Here is a 13,651-nt window from a genome sequence, read left to right as displayed (position 1 = left end):
GGCGTCACGAACAGGATTTGGACTAGACCTGTTCAGACAGGTGACCGTGTGCCTCAGAGGTCCGACCGCAAAAATTGAACCGCCGCCATATTGCCATCTTCAAAAGCGCGCGCTGCAGCCCGCGCGAGGGAGAAGAGCACCGCCCACGAAGAGGTGTGGCCGCCCCAGAATCCCCACAATTCAGAGAGCGTACTGACCCAGGAAGTGGAAAGGGAGCGCGCAGATTTTTGAAGAAAAATGGACGCTGCAGGAGGTAATGCCCCTGGTCAGGGCGACGCAGCCCAAGCGATGCCAGCCCCCGTCGCGCTGGACGCAGCAGCGCCTGGTGCCGGTGCCGCGGTCGCAGCCGCGCCGGCTGAAATCTCCCCCATAATGCCAGTTTCCTTGCTGTATGTCCCAGGAGCGCAATGGCTGCCCCAATACGCCGGTAAAATAGACACGCTGACCGGGTTTAAGAAGAAGATCAGCACCCTGCTAGACATGCACGCGATGACTGGTAAGCAGAGGGCCGCTGTGGTGCTGGGACAATTGACTGAGGCAGCAGAATTGGAAGCTGAGTCCTGGACCAATGATGACCGGAGCTCTGTTGAGACCATCTTTGCCAAACTAGCAGCTGCTTTTGAACACCGCACCGAGGGAGAGCTGAGGACGGACTTCTATAACTGCCGGCAGAAGCCCCAAGATAGCATAAGAGCCTATGCCCTCAGGCTGCAGGCTGCACTGCGGGCTCTCAAGCTGGTGGACCCTGTCAGTGATCAGGAAGGAAACCGGATGATGAAGGAACAATTCTTGCGGGGCCTGCGTTCTCCTGAGGATGGGAAGCAGATGAAGCTGTGGTCCCTGGAACACCCTGACGTGGACTTTGCCATTCTGAAAGACAGGGCAGTGAAAGCACTCCAACCTCCTGTGGACACAGACCCCGTCGCACCAGCATGGCCTGCCAGTTCCACGGCTGCAGGAGCGGAATCCTCCTCGCAGGCCCTGGTAACTGCAAAAGGACTCAACACGCCAGCAGAGACCATAAGTACGCTATCCTCCCAGGTGCAACAGCTCACTAAGGACGTCGCACAAATCCTGAAAGCAATGCAGTTGCCCTCAGAGACCAAAGTCCCTCATCGGATCCTGCTAGCTGACAACCCAGAGGACGTCCCTTGGATGCGGAGGAGAAGAGGTCCCCCAACCCGAGGCAGGAGCAGTGATCGCTATGACTCATCTGGACAACCCATCTGTCGTCGTTGCCAGGAGGCAGGACACTATGCAAGGGCCTGTCCTTTAAACGAGCCAAACCTGGGGCCGGGGGCCAGTCCTCAGGATTAAGAAGATCAGGCCCAAGTCGCTGCTGTGATCAGTACGTGGGTGGACGTCCTGTCCTGTCCATCGTCCTGGATGGGATCCCTACCCCGGCATTATTGGACACCGGCTCTCAGGTAACCACGATCCCGTATGTCCTTTATCGTAGGTTTTGGTCGGACGACGATCTCCGACCACCGGACCCCTCCCTCACCATCTATGCTGCCAACGGACAACCTATAGACCAGATCGGGGTCAAAGAGGTAACCATAAAGGTGGGAAGGCAGGAAATGAAGGGACAAGGACTGATTGTTGTGGACACTGATATTAGAGAAAGGAACCCGCAAATGATTTTAGGTACTAATGTCATAGAAAATTGCCTAGGGGAAGTGTTGTTGTTGCTTCACCAGATTGTTGAAGGTGCTGAGGGCGGGTCGAAAAGAGCCTTGCAAAAGGAGATCCGAATCATTCTGAGGAAGCAACAGGTAAAACAGACTGGCGGTGAGATTGGTAGTGTACGGGTGATGGATGCAAACCCCATTGTGATACCCCCACGGAGTGAAATGATGATGTGGTGTAGAGCAGCGGTAGGTCTCAGAGGACAAGATTACCAGGCTGTACTAGAGCCCACTCATTCAGACCACTGGCCCACGATTCTGACAGCCAGGGGGGTAGTTGATGTACACAAGGGACGAGTGCCTGTACGAGTGTTGAACTGTGGGGAGGAGGAAGCCAGACTACCAAGGTACGCTACCATAGCCAAACTGTTTACATGCTCAGATGACGCCATAACACCTGTAGGTCCCCTGACACAAGCTGACTCAACAGAGGATGAGACCTCCCAAAAGCAGTTAGAGGATTGGTGCCAGAAACTCCACGTGGGGACTGACTCTACACCCGTCTACCAGAAACATGGGGTTTACAGGGTCGTGCAGGAATACGAGCAGGTCTTTAGTAAGAACCCACTAGACTTTGGTAGGATCAAAGGGGTGCAACATCACATACCCACAGGCAGTCATCCTCCCATTAAGGAAAGACATAGGCCTATTCCACCAGCCCATTACCAGCGCACAAAGGACATGCTGAAGGACATGAAGGAGGCAGGAGTCATAAGGGACAGTTGCAGCCCCTGGGCAGCTCCCCTGGTCCTGGTAAGAAAGAAGGATGGCACGATGAGGATGTGTGTGGATTACAGACGGATAAATCAGATAACACACAAGGATGCCTACCCTTTGCCAAGGATAGAGGAATCCCTCGCTGCCTTGAAAGCCTCTAACTACTTTTCTACCCTAGATCTTACTAGTGGCTACTGGCAAGTATCTGTAGCAGAAGAAGATCGGGAGAAGACGGCCTTCACCACCCCAATGGGCCTCTGTGAGTTCAACAGCATGCCATTTGGACTCTGCAATGCCCCCGGGACCTTCCAGAGGCTTATGGAATGCTGCCTAGGGCACCTCAACTTTGAAACCGTCCTGCTCTACCTGGATGATGTCATCGTGTACTCCAAGACCTACGAGGACCACCTGAAACACCTGGCTGAAGTCTTTGAAGCACTATCCCGATATGGAATGAAGCTGAAACCATCCAAGTGCCATTTACTGAAGCCAAAGGTCCAGTACCTAGGTCACGTGGTCAGTGCAGAAGGAGTAGCACCGGACCCAGAGAAGGTCACAGTCATCCAGGAATGGCCCACACCTACCACCGTCCGGGAGGTACGTCAGTTCCTTGGCTTGGTAGGCTACTACAGAAGGTTCATCAAGGGCTACACGAAAATGACAGCGCCTTTGCAAGAGCTCCTGGTAGGCCACCCAAAGAAGAAAGGAAAGACCTCCGGCCCGCCATTTCACTGGGGAGAAGCAGAAGAACACTCCTTCAGACAAATGAAAGGGGCCTTGACGGGTGAAGAGATCCTAGCCTACCCTGACTACGGTCTGCCATTCGTACTGTACACAGATGCCAGTAATGTGGGACTGGGAGCAGTGCTTTCACAGGTGCAGGGAGGCAAAGAGCGTGTGATTGCTTACGCCAGCAGGAAGCTCAGGCCTACTGAAAGAAACCCAGAAAATTATAGCTCATTTAAGCTAGAGTTCCTGGCCATGGTATGGGCTATCACAGAGCGGTTCAAGCACTACCTGGCAGCCACCAAATTCACTGTCTTCACGGACAACAACCCCCTGACCCACTTGGATACTGCTAAATTGGGTGCCATGGAGCAGCGTTGGGTAGCCCGACTGGCGAATTATGACTTTACTGTCAAGTATCGAGCTGGCCGCAAGAACGGCAACGCAGATGCTCTGTCCAGGATGCCTCACCTAGCAGACGAGGGTGAAGATGAAGATGATCTTGAAGAGATTGAGCTGCCAGCGTTCCATCGCCATGGAGCAAAACAGTGTCGGCAGTCGCGTGCCAACCGCCAAGAGGTGACCCTGAACCCACTACCTCACTACAACTGGAAGGAGACCCAGGAAAATGATCCAGCGGTAGGCTTGGTAAAGAAACTGATCAGCCAGCCGGGCGCCAGCCTTGACAAAGGAGCCCCACCTGAGGCACAGTACCTATGGAAGGAGAGGGGTCGATTATTCATCTATCAAGACAAACTTTACAGGAGCATCATTGACCCGAGGACGCATGAGAAGGTGTGGCAAGTGATTGTACCACAGAAGGATACGAGGATGGTGCTAGAAGCCTATCACAATGGTGCAGGACACTTTGGTTGGAAGAAACTGGAGGCCCTACTTAAAGTAAGATTCTACTGGGTGGGCATGAGATCTGCCCTAGAGAAGTGGTGTCGAAACTGCGGGCCCTGCAATCTTAGAAGAAAAGACCAGCACAGCCAGAGAGCACCACTCCAGCCAATCCAAACTAAACGGCCCCTGGAGATCGTGGCCCTGGACCATGTAAAGTTGGCACCCAGCAGACAAGGCTACAACTACGCTCTCACTATGGTTGACCACTACTCCAGATTCCTGGTGGTAGTACCAGTCAAGGACTTGACAGGTCAAACTGCAGCCAAAGCTTTCCAGACACACTTCTGTCGACCACATGGCTATCCAGATCAAGTGCTCACTGACCAAGGACCAGCCTTTGAAGCTGAAGTGTTTAAGGAGTTTTGTAACCTATACGGCTGCCAGAAGAGCCGTACTACGCCTTACCATCCTCAGACCAATGGCATGTGTGAGAAGATGAACCACATCATTCTCGACCTTCTGAAGACGCTCCCACTAGAAGAACGAAGTCAGTGGCCGGAAAAACTGCCCGATCTAGTGGACATGTATAACAACATCCCTGTGAGTTCCACGAACTGCACACCGGCATACCTGATGAGGGCCAGACCAGGGAGATTGCCAGTAGATCTGGAAATGGGAGTTGAGACCCCTGAAGACCATCAACAAGGTGCTGATTGGGATTCCAACCGCCAAGCCCAATACAAGAAAGTACAAGAGTGTGTGGAGCGAAGCCTGACTCAGCAGCGTGAGAAACAAGAAAAGGCCTACAATCGAAAAGCACCTGCTGTTCCTTTGATGCCAGGAGATATAGTTCTCAAAAGGAAGAGAAGACGTCATAAACTTGACAATCACTGGGAAGAAGAACCCTATACTGTGTTACCATCGACGCTTAGCAATGAAAAGACATGCCTTATCAGCAAAGATGGAGGAAAAACAACAGCTGTCGTTTCTAGAGATCGCCTAAAGAAATGTCCTGAACAACTAAGAATCCCTGAAGAAATTCCCAACCCTTTTCCAGTTCAAGAACCAAAAGAAAAGATGATCCATACTGTACTTGGAGATTTTCCAGCAAGTTGGCCTCAATACAATGGAGCAGTAGTTATTCCGGTTATTACATTCCCTCAATCTGGAGAAGTAAGAGACCCAGAAGAACCTGTTCAGAACTTGGAAGAGCCAAATGTAGCTGAAGCAGAAGACCACACACTGGTATCAATACCTAGTACACCCATTATTCACATTGAGACACATACATCGGGTGGGAGGACACAACCTCAGACAGATGACAGTATAGTACTGCGTAGATCAACCCGCAGCAACTTTGGTCAGCTCCCATTACGCTATAGAGAAAGTACAGTTTAGTTCAAAGTGACGGTATGAAAGGTAATGTTTAACCTGTTTACAGTTAAGTAACGTTTAAGTGAAATGTGCCCACAAGGACTATTGTGAGACCTCTTTAAAATGTTTTCTTTACACTAGTTCACGTGCATTTTAAAAAAAATGGACCACCGGTTATGAACTGGCTTTAACCACAAACTTTTGCATTGTAAAAATGTGGCGCCCCTGACCTGGTCAGGCACCACAGAGTATTGCACCCATGCGGGAGCAATGCTTCCAGGTAATCTCCAAAGGCCAGGATGAGGCGCACACACAAACATATAGTGACCAGGCCTCCCACATTACCAGAGGGGACCCTTGGGTAGCCACAAGGGGTTAACTTTCAATTCCCAGCTGGGGGTGTGTTCAGGGGCTGGTTGCTAGGAAGCAGGGCAGAGAGAGAGAGGAAGAGGGGAGTCTGGAGGAAGAAGTTGAAGTGTGAGGAAGCAGGGCAGAGGAGCTCTAGAGTGTGAGACAGGTCCTGAGGAGTGCAGTAGCTGAAAGCGGGGGAGAAAGGAGTACCGTGGGTCGGCCTGAAAATCATCCAGAGAGAGAAGGGTGGCTGAGTACGGAGATCCCGGTATCCGAGCACACAAGGGGAACTAGATCCCCAGTTCATGCAGCAAATCATTCGGAGCTGCTCAACTCACAGGAAGGGAAACTTCATGCCCTCACCACTACTACGCAGAGCTCGGGCCAAGCAGCAATCATCGGGCCCATAAGGGGACAGGGCCAGAAGCCATCCCACCAAGGCCACGCTGCCGGCAGACGAGCCAGAGAGAGGGGAGCAGGGTGGTAACAGCTTCCCTGGAGGGGTCCTACCACGCTTCAAGCAAAGGATCCTCCTAAAACAGAAAGAGTGCAAGGAAGGCGAGTGGACAGCTACCCTCAGAACGGCCTCCTGGAATTCCTGGTTCAACCTGGTTATCACAGTGTCGCCCGGGCATCTCACCGTGACCTCCAAACAGTGAGTAAACACGTTGAAAGACTTCTTGGACTGTGTTTGAGTCATTCTGCGACCTGTGGTCCCACACACATACATCGGGGCCTGGGGCTTGCCTCACTCTCAGGGGTCTAATATACTGACTGCACCCACCATCAGCCCCAGGCATCCCTTAATCTGCAGTGGCGGTCCCCGCTGACCGCAATACTGAGAGTGGCGTCACGACAATCCCAAATAGAAGATTTCCTACCTGTGACCAGACTGTTCCATCCACGTGGAGTCCCTGAAGGTAATGCACTGACACATACTAGCGGGGCTTCACATATCTATCTATCTATTGTTAGAGAAGCCATTTTGTCTTGATCACCATTTTGTTCACCCTTGTATAACCATGTATGATATTATTCTGTTCTATTGAGAAATCTATGATGTCCTGTTTTGTTGAGAAATCTTAACAAAAAAACATCTGCTTCTTGGAATATGTTCCCGTACAAAAATATAAGATTCTTAGAATTTATGTATCCTTCCCGAATATGACTTGTGACTTATTGTTATAAGCTTTGACCTTCATACCATATCTCTTGGAACCCTGTAATTGTCCAGTTTGGCCAAAGAATCCAAGGAAACTGATACTCCCAAAAGTCCCTTTTCCTCCTGAGAACATATTATTTCCTAAAGTGTAACAAAGTTTAACCTTGACTTGTGGTATATGGAAACCACCTAAGAATTCATAACTATTGTAATCATATCACATGATTTATATTATGTAACCAGTTTAAAGGGTATAAAAAGCCCGACATAACTATTAATAAACTAGTTTCGTATTGATTTTAACAAATTACAGACGTGTCTGTCTTGATTTGTTGAAGCGTCACACTCAGAACCGGCCGATCCCTTACATCTACCTGAGAGCAAAGAGGGTCCAACTCTAAAGGCTACTTTACACACTGCGATATCGGTCCCGATATCGCTAGTGTGCGTACCCGCCCCCATCTGTTGCGCGACACGGGCATATCGCTGCCCGTGGCGCACAACATCGCCCAGAGCCGTCACACATACTTACCTGTCCGGCGACGTCGCTGTGACCGGCGAACCGCCTCCTTTCTAAGGGGGCGGTCCGTGCGGCGTCACAGCGACGTCACTGAACCGCCGCCCAATCGCAGCGGAGGGGCGGAGATGAGCGGGACGTAACATCCCGCCCACCTCCTTCCTTCCGCATAGCGACCGGGAGGCAGGTAGGGAGACGTTCCTCGCTCCTGCGGCGTCACACGCAGCGATGTGTGATGCCGCAGGAACGAGGAACAACCTCGTTACTGCTGAAGTAATGATAATTGGGAATGGACCCCCGTGTCGCCGATTAGCGATTTTTCACTGTTTTGCAACGATGCAAAATCGCTAATCGATGTCACACGCAACGGCATCGCTAATGCGGCCGGATGTGCGTCACGAATTCCGTGACCCCAACGACTCCGCATTAGCGATGTCGTAGCGTGTAAAGCCCGCTTAACACTATCTATCCATCATCTATCTATCTATCTATCTATCTATCTATCATATATCTATCTATCTATCTATCTATCCATCATCTATCTATCTCTCTATCATCTATCTATCTGATATCTATTTGTCTATCATGTGTCCAGCGTTGGTCTGGCACACAGACACCAGTCAATGCCTCAATGGGCTCTCCAACTGGACATAGAGGGGACCCACCAGCAGGGGCACCACTGGCATCAAAGATCCCGAGCTCCGGCCCAGAACTTCTGGGCCGGAGCCCCGTATCTTCTGCAACCAGCGCACTGAACTCTGTCGGCGTCACCCTGATACAGTTCAAACCTGTGACAGAGCAAGAGCTCCCTGCTCTATCACTGCCCCTCTCCTAAGGCTGCTTTCACACATCCGGCTTTTGCAATGCGGCACAATCCAGCACTTTGCAGGAAAACCGCAACCGTTTTTTTTTGCTGCCGGTTGCGTTTTTCCTGCATAGACTTTAATTAGTGCCGCATTGTGCCGCATGGGCTCGCGTTCCGTCCGGTTTTTGCCGCATGCGGCAGATATAGCCGATGCGGCGGCCGGATGGAACGTTCCCTGGCACGTTTTTTGCTCTGGCAGAAAGAACCGCATCGCGCCGCATCCGGCCGATGCGGCGCTTTTCCCAATGCATCCCTATGGATGCCGGATGCGGCGCGATGCGGCAAAAACCGCATCCGGCCGCCGCATGCGGTTTTTGCCACTGCGCATGCTCAGTAGCATGCCGCAAGCGGCAAAAACCGGACGGGCCGCATGTAAAAAACGTATGCAAAGGATGCGGTGTTTTCACCGCATCCGTTGCATAGGTTGCACAGCCGGATTGAGCCGCACCGCTCAAACCGGATGTGTGAAAGCAGCCTAAGCCACAGACTGCTGCAGGCCTGTGTCTTAGGAGACTGTATATCCACAAGGGCAGTGCAGTGACATCATTGCATTGCGCTACCTCCACAGGCTACCATAGAAGAGAAGACGGAGGCTGCAGTGCTGGGAATCAGGATTAGGAGAGTATAAGGTTTTTTATGTCTATATGGAATCTGTGGGGGCTCCTGTTGTATATAAGAGGTTATGTGGGGGCCCCTGCTGTGTATGGGAGCCTGTCTGAAGGCTCCTGCTGTGTATAGGATGCTGTGTGAGGGCTCCTTCTCTGTGTAATAGGATGTGTGAGGGCTCCTTCTCTGTGTAATAGGATGTGTGGGGGCACCTGCTGTGTGTTGAAGGCTGTGTGGGGGCTCCTGCTGTGTGCAGGAGGCTGTGTGGGAGCTCCTGCTGTGTGCAGGAGGCTGCGTGGGGGCTCCTGCTGTGTTAAGGAGGCTGTGTGGGGGCTCCTGCTGTGTTCAGGAGGCTGCGTGGGGGCTCCTGCTGTGTTCAGGAGGCTGTGTGGGGGCTCCTGCTGTGCATAGGAGGCTGTGTGGGGGCTCCTGCTGTGCATAGGAGGCTGTGTGATGGCTCCTGCTTTGCATAACATGCTGCGTGGGGGCTCCTGCTGTGCATAGGAGGCTGTGTGGGGGCTCCTACTGTGCATAGTGTGGCGCCCTGGACAAGCCAGGACGTCACAAGCACTACACCAACACACCCCACACTCCCGGTCAGGCACACCTAAGTCAGGCAAAAAACCTTGTTGCCTTCCTCCAGGGGCTGATGTTCACACCAGGGGGTGGACCAGGCAGTTGGTCCCACCCACAGAGGAGTTCATAGTCCTGGAGGTGGGAAAAGTAGACAGTTTAGTTGTGGAGTTTGAAGTGAAAGGAGTGAAGTGGCAGAGGAGCAGACAGAAGTTGGTCTGGGTGTGTGGCCCGGACGGATCAGCAAGGTTGGCAGACGGTGGTGACCGTCTGCAGGAGTGGCCTATTGGAGCTAACCGTAAGGACCGTGGACGGGCGGTGGCCCGGCGGTACCAAACCGGTGCGCAAAGAGAAGCCAGCACCATCCGGCAGGGGCTTACGGACCCCGACAAGGCTAGGAGTCGCCGTGAATTTGTCAAATCCGTTAGCGAAGGACACCTCCTGGGTTTCCCAGCAGCCAAGTCCCGACAGAAGGCAACAGTCCAACCGAGAGAGGGAAACACAGTCACCGCCAAGGCTAAAGTTCCCAGGGCCAGAGCCTGCGGGCAAAAGGGGCTCCTTCAGCACCCATCCAAGCTGGGGAGCGGGTTACCGGTGGAAACCCATTGGAACTATACATACTACAAAGGTGCAGGGAAAGGCAGTCACCATCAACCTGCCGGGAGGAGAAACACCGCAGCCATCTGTGGGACCCGTCCATCCAGCCGTTTGTTTTACCGGAGACTCTATGTACATCATTGGCTGAGTGAGTACCACCGTGCCGTGCGGCACAGCGCTGCCCCCGCGACCCTGCACCTCGCCAGGCCCCGTAACCCGCCTGCAATCCATTCCTACCCCCTCACCGGGCCCCGGGACAACCAACCCCCTACCCACGGAGGGGAGAACTAACATCCAGGCTGCTCCCTGTCATCGCTCCCGGGATCCCCGTCCAGAGCAGCGGTGGTGTCACCAATCTCACCACAACTGTGGGTGGCGTCACGGACAATATCAAATCCCCACAATCAAATCCCCCTTTTCACTCACAGGCGAGGAACGCCGCTCGAGTCCCCGGGATCCGGCCCACCGCTCGAGCCACCACCGAGCAGCAGCAGCAGCCGGACCCGAGCAGTGGGAGAGTGCAATGTCCCCTCCTCCGCCCGTGACAACTTGGCGTCACGAACAGGATCTTACCGCTCTGCCGTCTGGTAGAGGTGCTCCTTGTGACCGCCGGAGGTGTCCGGCCGAAAATTTTGAGAAGCCGCCATCTTGGGCGCGAAAATTGCCCGCTCGAGTGTCTCCTCGAGCAGTGGAGGCGCGAAGGCCAAAACCCCGCCCCTGTAGAGGAGGAGCCGGAAAGAGACTAAGGGGGACTGATGGCGTCTGGCCGCATGTAGCGCGTGGCTATAAAAGCAGAGACGCCAGGACTCTGCAGTGATACTGGGTTCCTGGAAGACCTCATTGCCAAGATGCACAGTCCGACTACCAACGATGACGCTTCCGAACCCGGCACGGCGATGTGGCTGAGGGACCGGACCGCCCCGCTGAGTAACCGTCTGCAAGCCCACATGCAGCTCCTCCTGGAGGAGTGGGAGACCGACATGGCGGACGTGGTGGCTGCTATGCGGAGACGCGAGGTGGAAGAGGATTTAGAGGAGCGGGTAAGAAACCCACGCCCCTGTATTCCCGAGAGATCGGCCACTGCGGCTGAGGAGCCCGGCCAGCACCCGCTCACCCTGCCTCCCTCCCCGCTACCCGTGTTAGCTGCTGCCGCCCCGCCACTAGGCCCGCTACCTGTCCAACCGGTAGCGATACCCTGCCAACCCGCCCTGGCGGACCAACTGGCTGCAGACTCGCGGGGCCGTCCTGAATCGCCCCTGGAGGAACCGCCGAGATCACGGCCCCTTAATGAAGATGTATCAGAGGCCCCGGCCAGGATGGCACCAGGCGCTGTGCCCGAGACCGGAACCGTGGCGTGGATGAAGGCCAGAGTAGTCGAGTTCAATCAGCGCCAGCAACATCAGATATATCTCATGATGGAGCAGTGGACCCATGAGGTGGAAATGCTGGTTGCAGCTGCCCCAATGTATGGGGTGGGCGCAGATGTGACGGAACCAACGGGTAACCCACGTCCCCATGTCCTACCAGGACCGGCCACTGCGGCTGGGGGGCCTGGTCCTGTCACGGCCCTCACGTCGTCCTTGCCGTTACTCATGGAGCACCTCAGTGTTGACCAACCCGATCTGCTGCCCCGTGCTACTACAGCTGACTCTTATGTGCTGGATTCGGGGGCCTGGAAACTGCGGCAGCTGGCGGCAACCTGCCTGGCGCAGAGACAAGTGATAGCGATTCCAGCTCCGGCGCCGAGCCCACCTCTGAATTCGAGAAGGCGAGTGAGCGAGCGTCTCCGCTACGAGGGAGAGCCAGTGGTTTATTACACCCCGCACACCGGTGGGAATGGATACCGGGCACCCCTTTCACAGCAGGCATGTCACTGCATGTTTGATATGCTGGTGGCGGAGGATGGGGCCGCCTCAGCCAAAGAATCGGAGTGATGGCAGCGGAGTCCCATTGCAAGTTGTCCCCGTTGGGACCACCAAAGTACCGTTTAGAAAGTTTTAAAAAAAAAAAAAGATAAGTGAATGATTACCGAGAAGTTACCTGATTGACCATCCTTAATTTGAATCGGTCGTTGCCGGCAACTGGTCCCCGTTGGGACCCCTTACAAACCACTGCGTAGGAACTACTACGGACAAGCCCGAGAACTGGCAGGGCAACCACGAACTTGTGGTCTGTAAATAAAAATGTTTTTCTATGGCTTTACCGTAACCGCCTCCAGAGAGGCTGATTTGGAGGATGGGCCTGGAGGGAAGTGATGGCCCAGGCCCCCCACTACCGCAACCGGTGGCGATCCTCCGGGGGTTTCAGGGGCTCCCCATGGACGTGGGTCCCCTGGAAAGGACAGAACCCGCTCGGGTAACTTGTGCTGGACTGGGGTCAAGGGGTGCTGCCCATTTGCTTAGGGGCAGCATCAGGGCCAGGTTGCTTGGGTGGGAGAGAGCGGAAGCCGTTACCGTTAGCAACGTTTAAGTAAATATGCCTCCCGATGTGGGAAGAAGTTAATATACTTGTAATATACGTTTACCGTTTATCTTTTTCAGTTTGTGAAAATAAAACCGGTGATGGACGGGCAGCCCGCGGACGGTCTGCATTTTACTAAGGGGGAATGTGGCGCCCTGGACAAGCCAGGACGTCACAAGCACTACACCAACACACCCCACACTCCCGGTCAGGCACACCTAAGTCAGGCAAAAACCCTTGTTGCCTTCCTCCAGGGGCTGATGTTCACACCAGGGAGTGAGCCAGGCGGTTGGTCCCGCCCACCGAGGAGTTCACAGTCCTGGAGGCGGGAAAAGTAGACAGCTTAGTTGTGGAGTTTGAAGTGGAAGGAGTGAAGTGGTAGAGGAGCAGACAGAAGTTGGTCCGGGTGTGTGGCCCGGACGGATCAGCAAGGTTGGCAGACGGTGGTGACCGTCTGCAGAAGTGGCCTATAGGAGCTAACCGTAAGGACCGTGGACGGGCGGTGGCCCGGCGGTACCGGACCGGTGCGCAAAGAGAAGCCAGCACCATCCGGCAGGGGCTTACGGACCCCGACAAGGCTAGGAGTCGCCGTGAATTTGTCAAATCCGTTAGCGAAGGGAACCTCCTGGGTTTCCCAGCAGCCAAGTCCCGACAGAAGGCAACAGTCCAACCGAGAGAGGGAAACACAGTCACCGCCAAGGCTAAAGTTCCCAGGGCCAGAGCCTGCGGGCAAAAGGGGCTCCTTCAGCACCCATCCAAGCTGGGGAGCGGGTTACCGGTGGGAACCCATTGGAACCGTACATACTACATAGGTGCAGGGAAAGGCAGTCACCATCAACCTGCCGGGAGGAGAAACACCGCAGCCGTCTGTGGGACCCGTCCATCCAGCCGTTTGTTTTACCGGAGACTCTGTGTACATCATTGGCTGAGTGAGTACCACCGTGCCGTGCGGCACAGCGCTGCCCCCGCGACCCTGCACATCGCAAGAACGTAACCCGCCTGCAATCCATTCCTACCCCCTCACCGGGCCCCGGGACAACCAACCCCCTACCCTCGGAGGGGAGAACTAACATCCAGGCTGCTCCCTGTCATCGCTCCCGGGATCACCGTCCAGAGCAGCGGTGGTGTCACCAATCTCACCACAACCGTGAGTGGTGTCACGGACAATA

The 13,651-nt window shown here is 54.3% G+C and overlaps 1 protein-coding gene across 1 annotated transcript in view; it reads right to left on the bottom strand.

Moving 5' to 3' along the window:
* The window catches only part of LOC142311971 (uncharacterized), a 240,593-nt gene that overhangs the window by 176,767 nt on the left and 50,175 nt on the right, over positions 1–13,651 (bottom strand). The window lies entirely within an intron of this gene.

This window comes from Anomaloglossus baeobatrachus, chromosome 5 (genome assembly GCF_048569485.1).
Source record: "Anomaloglossus baeobatrachus isolate aAnoBae1 chromosome 5, aAnoBae1.hap1, whole genome shotgun sequence".
Taxonomy (NCBI): Eukaryota; Metazoa; Chordata; class Amphibia; order Anura; family Aromobatidae; genus Anomaloglossus; species Anomaloglossus baeobatrachus.
The sequence above is the reverse complement of the archived record's forward strand: the minus strand, read 5'-3'. Positions and strand labels throughout refer to the sequence as shown.